We start from the raw sequence: 10,594 nt of genomic DNA on the forward strand, positions 1-10,594 counted from the left end.
TCTCTTCCATGCGCCATAGCGCGAGAGGCGGGGCGGGGCGCGCGGGGGGGGGCAGTACCAGAGGAGCATCTGAATTTTGCATGATTTTAAACATTTAAGTACAGCCCTCTCCTCGCTCAGGACGGTGCAGCCCAAAATGTCAATCCTGCATTAACATGCAAAGAAATAATGTTGCCACGGGATGCGCATTTCTGCAAAATCAAGGGCAACAGCAGCAGGTCGCTGGGCTGAGATTCCCATAATTTGGAAAAAAAGTACTGTATTTTTTTATTTTTTATTTTTTTGGAAAGAGAGGTCTGGGTAACTGGCGATTGCTTTCGTTTGATGAGCACAGAAGATTTAATACATTAAAAAATATTTTATTAGATATAATTAAGATGGAGGAAACTTGGGACTTAGTGGGGCCACAGCGGTGCTGACGAGCAGGCAAAAATGTTAGGGGTCAGCAGAATTAGGCATTCAAGGAAAAACCTGCAGAAGAGGGCTCTCTACGCCCAACTGTGCATTCATTCGGCTGTTGCCTTACTCTGCAGACCTGCTGTAAAAACGTCTTCGGTTGCAAACCTGCCCTGTCACACAGATGCCCTGGGCAAATTACGCAGCGAGCTGGCGAGAGGGACGCAGCGCCCAATGGGAATCTGCGGCTGACGTGGAAATAAGTCTGGGATCGGGTCCCTGTTCCTCCCAGTCTACGCAAGAGCGAGACGCGCGTGGGTGGTGGGGGAGCCCTCGCCAAGGAGAAAGCGCCGCAGGCGGCTTCCGGCGTGGAGGTCTCTTTCCTAGCAGGGGATGCGGTGGAGGGGAAAATCTGAACCCAGAGCTTGAAAAGAAAGGGGCTGAGGTTGGGCCCGGTGGGGATAAAACACGATAAACTGGGATGTTTTTTTGTAACTGGGGGAAGGAAGGAGAGCGAAACCCAGAGCTTAAGCCTAGGTCAGACGGCAAAGCCTTAAGCGCAATAGAAGCGCCGCCTTCTGCCTCTCCAACTCCTGCTTCCAGCAAACCGCTCCCAGCTTCCTTTCTGCAGCCAAGAAGGGCGAAGGAAGGCGGGTGGGTGTGCGCGCCCTCCCGTAGGGAAGGCCCTCGGAGCATTTGTTCCAACGCCCCAAGGCTGGGTGTGGCTTTTTGTCTGGGGAAGAAGCGACGGGGAGGGGGCGCGGGGGAAGGAGGAGTAACCGTCGCATTCTCCGTCCATCCGGATCATGCCTGACAAGGGCTCGCAGTTAACGATCTTTCCCGGCTCTCCGGCCGCTTCTTGACCATCCACGCCCTCCTCCCTTGCTCGTCTGGCAAGATAGACGGCGGGTGGCGGGGAAGGGCGCGCGGATAGGAGAGAGAGAGACAGCTGCTTGCAGGTGGAGTCGGAGGCAGCCAGGCGACTCCCCCCGCAACCAGAAAGATGAAAACCCACGTTGTATCCCCTCGCCCTCTTCACGCCAAGATCCCGCAGCTTTTACGCATTTTCTATGTTATATAAATGTGCTCCCCCCACCAAAAAAAAGCTGGTTGGATTGCGCCCCCTCGACCTCTCCAGCGGATGCCCAGATCTTCCTTTATTTCAGAACCATGCCCGTTTGATTGAAACCTTTGACTGGCAGCCCTGATTCCCTGACACTGACCAGCTCCCCACCCCGCCTCCCCAGATATAGCTTCCTTCTGACAATAAATATTTTGATGGAATAAGCAGTAGCTCCTGTTGAGCCAAATTTTAATGCACACTTGCTAGCTGGCCCTCAGATCAATGGCTGGGTTTCCTGAGCGTGGACGATGCGTTTTACGCTGCCCCAAACTTCAACCGTACAGCTTGGTATTCCGCGGTTTCGGATCTATAAGCAGATCATTTTCTTTTAGCGGTTCTTGAAAGCCGGTCGCTAATTCATTTCCATTAGGTTGCCACCGTTTCTCCTGGGAGTGGTCCTGTGCTTTTAGCAGTGGCACAGTCTGCGAGAGTGCGCCTAGGGAGAATTATTCATTTATTTATTGTAATCGTGAAGGTGCTGTGATAGGGAAGCAGACTGGATTTCTAGCTGCCGCGTTGTTTTTAAAGGCACAGGGGAGCCCTGCCCCAAACAAAAGCTGTAACCTAATGTCGCTTTAAGAAAGGCACAGACGTCATAAATAGTTCTATAACCACCTTCTGTCATTGCTCCAAATGATGGAGCTGACTCCTTGTACTTTATTTATTTAAAAAATCTAGACTGCAGGCATAAATCTGGGATTAATGGAACACTGAAATAGCAAAGTATATTATAGCAAGCAAACAAGGAAAGGGTAGTTTTAGCTTTGTCACTAGAATATGGTAAAGCCCTAATACAGAGCACAGGAACATCATTATTGCAATTCCTCCTTTTCTTGTTCCATGAGGATTAGAACAGCTTTTTTTTGTAAAAAGAAACGGAGATTGTGCTAATGTTTAGTAAGTGAAAGGGGAGGGGAGAGATTTCAACAGGCAAGGCCTTCTTCCATCTGCCTTGCCCCACTCTCCAGTCTCTGCTTCTCAGTTTATATTCTATTATTTTATGCACTGTGACTTGCCGTTTTCTTGATTATAGTTTAGAATTTATTTACAGTGGTACCTCTGGATGCGAATGGGATCCATTCCAGAGCCCCGTTCGCATCCTGAGCAGAACGCAACCCGCGTCTGCATGTGCGCGGGTCGCGATTTGCCACTTCTGCGCATGCGCGTGATGTCATTTTGAGCGTCTGTGCATGCGCGAGTGGCGAAACCCAGAAGTAACGTGGTCTGTTACTTCCGGGTCACCGCGGAGCGTAACCTGAAAACGCTCAACCTGAAGCGACTTTAACCCGAGGTATGACTGTATTGTTGTTGTTAAGAGTGGATTTCTGCTTAATTTTTATATGTTGATATTTAATATTCTATTAATATTACTTTATTTGCTATAAGTTGCTTATTTTAAAGTTATGTTTTATTGTCACATTTTTGTATTGAATTAGATTGTTATAAGGTGTACATTCTTTGATTCTTCAGCTTGTAAACCGCCTTGGGTATTGTAAGATAGAAAGATGGTATACAAATAAAAAATGATGATGATAAGTGAAAGAAGCCTATCTCAAATCAAAAAGGTGTGAGCTAACTTGTAGCGCAGACAAGTGTTCCAGAGATGCTAAAACATAGCGGTCATAAAAAAGAAAAAGAAATCTTATCAATTTGCTGGAGTTTCTTAATAATAATAATAATAATAAAGCCCAACTATTTCCTGACATGTTAAGAAGTTCATGAGCAAATAACAACACAATTTATTTATTTATTTTTTAAAGACGTTCATGAGGCTTAGTGGGGCGCGGGTGGCGCTGTGGGTTAAACCACAGAGCCTAGGACTTGCCAATCAGAAGGTTGGCGGTTTGAATCCCTGCGACAGGGTGAGCTCCCGTTGCTTGGTCCCTGCCCCTGCCAACCTAGCAGTTCAAAAGCACGTCAAAGTGCAAGTAGATAAATAGGTATAGCTCCGGTGGGAAGGTAAACGGTGTTTCCGTGGACTGCTCTGGTTCGCCAGAAGCGGCTTAGTCATGCTGGCCACATGACCCAGAAGCTGTACACCAGCTCCCACGGCCAATAAAGCGAGATGAGTGCCGCAACCCCAGAGTCGGCCACGACTGGACCTAATGGTCCCTTTAGCTTTACCTATGAGGTTTAGTAACAAAGCAAGTCTACCTACAGAGACTTCATTAGCAATAGTGGGCTGCTGGCTGGTGCCAAGTGAGCATCAATATTTTACTCCAACCAAGCTGCCCCCTGCTAAGAACTTCCAACTAACTAATAAATGAAACAGGCTAAATGGAAAAGGAGGGAGGAGGGCATGATTGTGGGGTTCTGTATGATTTCTTTACATTAGTAAATCTCGGGGGTTTGCATCTGGGGAATAATTGGGATAGGCACATTTCAGCTTCACTGGCGAAAAAGTAGAATGAAGAAGAGTATAATGCTTTCCATGCAGTATATAATAAGATTCTGAGCTCAGCTTTAGCCAGACACAGCAAAGTGCTACGTTCGCCTTCCCCTGCGGTTCATTGAGACACATATTGCTCACTTGCAATACTGTATCTCTCTTCCTGGATGATGATCAGTGCTTTCTGAGGAGGGCTATTTTGTGCCTATTCCTTGCCTCGTGGGGGGAAGGTGATGCCAGGAAACTCAATTCTCTGTACGGTCTAGTTCTCAGGGTCATTTTACTCTGGTTTGTGCAATGGCTTTTCAGTGCATTTGTGACAATAGGAACCAGGCTTGAAATGAGATCCAGTTGAACGCTAGCCAAAAATGCTACAACACAGGAAATGATTCTTGTTCTATTGGGGTTTTCTTTTCCTGGTCTACTTACAAACTGATTTTTTTTTAAAATCTCATTAGTGGCTTTAATTGTTATTATCATTTGCCTGATGACACTAACTGCTGTGGCTTTGCTAAGGAGACAATCCAAACGCTCACAAATGATGAGCGTACAGTGGTATCGTCGTTCTCGAATGGCTTGGCTCCTGAACAAATTGGCTCCCAGATGCCGCAAACCCAGAAGTAAGTGTTCCGGTTTGCGAACGTTTTTTGGAAGCCGAATATCTGACGTGGCTTCCGCTTGGGTGCAGGAAGCTCCTGCAGCCAATCAGAAGCCGCACCTTGGATTTTGAACGGTTTTGGGAGTCGAACAGACTCCCGGAACGGATTAAGTTTGAGAACCAAGGTACCACTGTACTTGCACCAATCACAGTGGCAGATGAATCAAGTTTAGGAGTCCCATCCTGCGGCCACAGATGTTGGAGAAGCTCCGGCCCAGCCATTAGACAGAGTGAGGCAGCAGCTGATTTTGGGTGCCTGCCTCAAGTGTCAAAATAACTTGGCCAGACTTGGGTCTCATGTACCTCAACAGGAGGAGGGGAGGAGCACATTTGCTGTTCTACTTTGGACACTAAAAAAAACCAAAAATTGTAGAGCTGGAAGAGACCCAAAGAACAACAAGAAGAAGAGTTTGGATTTGATATCCCGCTTTATCACTACCTGAAGGAGTCTCCAAGCGGCTAACATTCTCCTTTTCCTTCCTCCTCCACAACAAACATTATGTGAGGTGAGTGGGGCTGAGAGACTTCCGAGAAGCGTGACTAGCCCAAGGTCACCCAGCAGCTGCATGTGGAGGAGCGGGGAATCAAACCCAGTTCACCAGATTACGAGTCCACTGCTCTTAACCACTACACCACACTGGCCGACTATCTAGGCTTGTGGTTCCCAACGTGGGGCACACACCCCACAGGGGGGCAATTTGATTTTTAAAGGGGGTGATTTGATTTTTAAGGGGGGCAATTTGAGAATAAGTTATTAACAGTGAATGGCCTTTTAGGCTTCCACCACATGAATAGGAGTTCACTTTTTGAATAATAACAATTACTATATGTCATGGGGGGGGGGCGGGTTACATCAGGATTTTAGAGATGCTTAGGTGGAGCATGGCCAAAAAAAGGTTGGGAACCACTGATCTAGTCCAACCCGCTTAAATATTATGGGCTGGCCTAGCGGTTACATGACACCAGTAGAGATGCAATTGATGAAAACAAAGCTCCTGGATTTCTCTAAAAAAAGCTTTCTGGGAGACAAAAATTTAGCAAGGAAAACATTTCCCATTACTTCATAGCTTTTATATGCTCATCTTCTTACAACACTTCTTTTGATCTCAGCTTTCTGACTCAGCTGACTGAGGCAAGTTTCTTACTCAACAGCTCAGACGAGTTCCCCCTGGCAGTGCGCTTCAGAGTCTGAAAAATAGAGGTCTCCAAAACCAAGCCCTGGCACATCCTTGGAAATAAAGAGCAGGTCAGTGGAATAGAAAATAGAGATGGGGCACCAAAGTGCTGCTGTAGATCAGTGACAAGAGAATCTGCTTTGCTTTCAGAATGACCCAGGTTCAATCCCTGGCCTCTCCAGGTAGGATGGGGGAAAATTTATGGTGGTATTCAAATAAGTACAACTCAAAGTCAGGGTCATTAATTTCAGTGAAAGGTAAAGCAGGTGGCGCTGTGGTCTAAACCACTGAGCTTCTTGGGCTTGCCGACTGGAAGGTCAGCGGTTCGAATCCGTGCGACAGAGTGAGCTCCCGTTGCTCTGTTCCAGCTTCTGCCAACCTAGCAGTTCAAAAGCACGCCAGTGCAAGTAGATGAATAGGTACCACTGCGGCGGGAAGATAAACGATGTTTCCTTGCACTCTGGATTTCGTCATGGTGTCCCGTTGCGCCGGAAGTGGTTTAGTCATTTATTATTTATATTATTCCTCCCATGTGCAGCCTGCATACCTCAACCCTCTGTTGGCCTGTTTGTTTCGGACAGCCATTCAAACTCAAACTCTGCGCATGAAGCTTATCAGCAAGGAGAGGCAACAAAGGAGAGTCTTATAGCACTTGATAGCCTACCACATTTATTGTAGCATAAGCTCTCCAGTAGTGATGTATGGAAGTGAGAGTTGGACCAAACTGTGGGAGGCAGTGGAAGACAGGAGTGCCCGGCGTGCTCTGGTCCATGGGGTCACGAAGAGTCGGGCACGACTAAATGACTTAACAACAACAAAAAGCTCTCCATCTAGTTCATCAGATTTGGAGGCTAATGGGGTGTCCTTGTGGACAATCGCATTTCCCAGGAGGTGACGGCCAGAGTACACTCACATCAAATTAGCAGGTAACCGTGGAGGGAGCCCTCCTGTCATTGTTTGCTTTTGAGAGACAGTCACCAATGCCAGCCCATCTTTCTAGCGCAGCTGAGATCCCAGCGGCTCCAGTGAGAGGCAGAACAAAGCAGACAGCTGCTTCCTAAGAACTCACCTCTCTTTGCTTCCAGGAGTTTCCCTGCTTGGTTCATTCGGACTGCGCTTTTTCGTCCTTTGCTGCTTGGAAGCAAAAAAATACCCTTCCGCAGAAATGGATCCTGCCCGTTCCATTTGTGGATTGATTCCAGGACTCCGTCAAAGCTGGGACCCCAAGCCAGGTGCGCCCTGCCCCTCTCAGTTCTTCTCTTGTTGCTGCCCCCACCCGGAGGTCCAAATATCTCTCAACCATATGGTCCAATATGAGCTTGAGAAGCTCATCCCTACTTAGGATCAACATAGGTCACAGCGGTACTCCCGGAAATAGAAGCCAAAAGGAGGTCAATCCCAGGTCCTACTAGGCTTTGGTGCCAATTCCCAAACTACAGCTGCCCTCCAACTGTGCAGGGGTCTGTGGCGGCTTTCAGTTCCACTTAAAATCCAATTGACCAATTGGTAGCTTATAATTTGCCATGTGTGCTGTGAATTTGCTAGCATAGTTGTGCTATTCACTGTGCTGATATTCGGTGACTTCATGCTCATTTTTCCTTCTGAATTGTGAAACACACAGATTTTACCACAAACAGACGCACAAAGTGCAAGGATTTGAAAATCCTACAGAACTGACTGAAAAGGCTGCAGTTTGGTGGTGGTGGAAATCAGGTGAGAAAAAAATGTGGTGTACATAATAGCAAAGTAATGCATTTGAAATGATCATCACATCATATTTTACAAGAGTAGTGATGTTGAGGAAAGTCACAACAGACTTATTAAAGTATTTAGACAAAATAAGCAGTACCCTAGAGACGCGGGTGGTGCTGTGCTCTAAACCACTGAAGGTAGTTCGATGGGGTGAGCTCCTGTTGCTGGGTCCCAGTGCCTAGCAGTTCAAAAGCACACCAGTACAAGTAGATAAATAGGTACTGCTCCGGTGGGAAGGTAAACAGCGTTTCCATGCGCTGCTCTGGTTCGCCAGAAGCGGCTTAGTCATGCTGGCCACATGACCTGGAAGCTGTACGCCGGCTCCCTCGGCCAATAAAGTGAGATGAGCGCCGCAACCGCAGAGTCACCCACGACTGGGCCTAATGGTCAGGGGTCCCTTTACCAATAATAATAATAATAATAATAATAATAATAATAATAATAATAATAGCTTAGCTCTGAACCCTTGCTCCGTAACAGCTTTCTGGGCGATGAGCAGACAAAGAGCTGAGGGGAGGTTTGGAAGCTTTTCTTCCTTGCCCCTAGCAAACTTAGCAAGCTTTTAGCTAGCAATTCGTACTGCACAGGATAATGAGTATGGTTGCCGGTAACATCAGAACTAAAAAATGGTCTCTTCTAAATGCAGCAGGAACAATCAATAGGCTGCTCTCAGGAGGAGCAGGCCTTGCTTGCTTGAGAATAAAAATCAATGCCTTCGCATCCCCAGGGCAAGCAAGATGCTGGGAGATACTTGCAGCCTAATTATGTATGTAAGATAGCCCCTTGCGCTGCTAGGCAACGAGCTGTTCGGTTGCTAGGAGATGGAACAGGAACCCTGGTGGCATTTGGTATCCCCTTTTTCACCTTGCAAGTCATCAGAGCTGTGCCTTTGGGAGTCGCTGTGCTGTGCCTTGAATGTGCGCGACAGCAGTGGCCGGGAGACGGGGAGCAGGAACAACACAGCAGAGAGTTGCCTTGTCTACTTTTTGGTTGCTAGGAATCTCCTGTGTCTTGGCCTCCCGCTCTCCCTGACGCCAGACATTGCGTACAGACACAGTACAGTGGTGCCTCTGGTTAGGAACTTAATTCGTTCCAGAGGTCCGTTCTTAACCTGAAACCATTCTTAACCTGAGGTACCACTTTAGCTAATGGGGCCCGAACAGTTTCAGGTTAAGAACAGACCTCCAGAATGAATTAAGTTCTTAACCTGAGGTACCAATATATGCTCAAACAGTCTTGCTCCGGTGAGCAACCTGGCCGCTGATTTCTGCACCAGCTGAAGTTTCCAAACCGTCTTCAGAGGCAGCCCTACGTATAACGCATTGCAGTAATCTAGCCTTGAGGTTACCAGAGCATAGACAACAGTAGTTACATTTTCCAAGAATGATCAGTTATAGAAAATAGCTTTTCAGCTTTTCAGATGAAGCCCCCACTACCTAAACGCTATAGCAGACATTCAGTTGTGGAAATACACTGTGCTCATTGTGCTTTGTGTCCTCTGCGCTAGATGTATCCAGATATTGAAAGTCATAGAGAATCTTTGCTATTTCAAACTCCCAAGCCAACCAGTGCTGGAGGATATGTTGATTTTCAATCAGTCCAGTGGCACTAATCTTGACATAGGCATTAATCTATTTGTCAGGAGGATCAATGCAGTCAGAAAGAATGCGCAGCAGCTTCTGTGAACCAGAAACAAGTCTTGTAGGGCTGTTTGTGGATGCTGGATTCTCTGCGTTGAGGAACATCATGTCACAAGAATATACATTTAGCTAACATGTAGTTTGTGGTCCTACACACAAAAAAATAATTATATTGGGTATTAAAGTGGAGTGCTATACAAATATATGTGTTGTGCATGATTGCAGTGTAAATACAGAAAGCAGTTGCATCTTACGCCATTCAGTTTTGCTCAGCTTTTGAATCCAAACAATGGATTGCAAAAGCAATGCTGGCACCAAGGCTCATGTTTCAATAGCAACGACACCAGCCTTTAAATGCAATTTAAGCTCACCTAGTTACTTGGCACGAACAGCCAAACGGTTCTAAGCGGAGAAATACTCACTTTGGAGCAGAAACATGAATTTTGGGTCGAATCTAGTTCTTATCAGAAGACCCTCACCATCTGGCCTTGTTTGACAATGGCGTCCTTTTTCTCAAACGGTCATTCAGTTGATGCATAGGTTTTTATTAAGGTAGTATACCACTTGATTAAATTGTATAGTGTCTGTGAACCCATCCTCGATATCCACGTGGCAGCCCTTAAAAGTCTAACAGATTTATAAACCTCTTTTACATAAAAGAGTCTTCGCAACGTGGTTCACAGAAGACACAGCCGAACACAGCCAATAAAAAAATAAATTTAAACTATTTAAAACATCTATTTCACAATTCCACCCAAAACATCAGCATGAAAATAACAACTCAGCAAAACTTGAATGTTCAAAAACCAGACCATAATACTATTTCCATGGCTCGGGTTACCATTAGTCACTGAAGGCACATGGCAAAAGGGAGGCGGGGAGATCCAACATTAAAGGCCTGTTTAAATGGAATGCTATTGCCAAAAACCCATGCAAATTGTTGAAAATGCAATGCGTTCCACTTTGAAATCAGATGATATGGTTGGCATTTTCATGCAGTGCAGAACCAGACTGTTATTTGTCCTCTAACTGAACTTGGTCTTCTACCATCATAAAGTCCTTGCCTCCATGATTTTTCGTGCAATGGAATGTATGAAAGTAGCCAGGGATCAACTGAATCCTGGGCAGATGCCTCTTATTGCTAGTATAATCCAGACCTTGTTTGCCATTGTGAAGACAATTGAGTAGACAACGCCAGCTGTAGAGGACGAAATCTTGAGATAGGTTTATTGCCCATCATACAGAAATAACAATTTATGACGTCCTAGGTGACTGTTGCTGTTGGGGTGTGTCTTCAAGTCTGCTGATGAAGCACAGCATGGTGATCTTTGCAAGCCCCGCATGGTCATTTTAATCATGGAATTGTAGAATTGCAGAGTTGGAAGGGACCCTCAGGATCATCTAGTCCAACCCCCTGCAATGCAGGAATATGCAGCTGTCCCGTACAGGGATTAAACCTGC

The sequence above is a fragment of the Podarcis tiliguerta genome, assembly GCF_965153285.1.
Source record: "Podarcis tiliguerta genome assembly, chromosome: 2".
NCBI classification, from domain to species: Eukaryota; Metazoa; Chordata; class Lepidosauria; order Squamata; family Lacertidae; genus Podarcis; species Podarcis tiliguerta.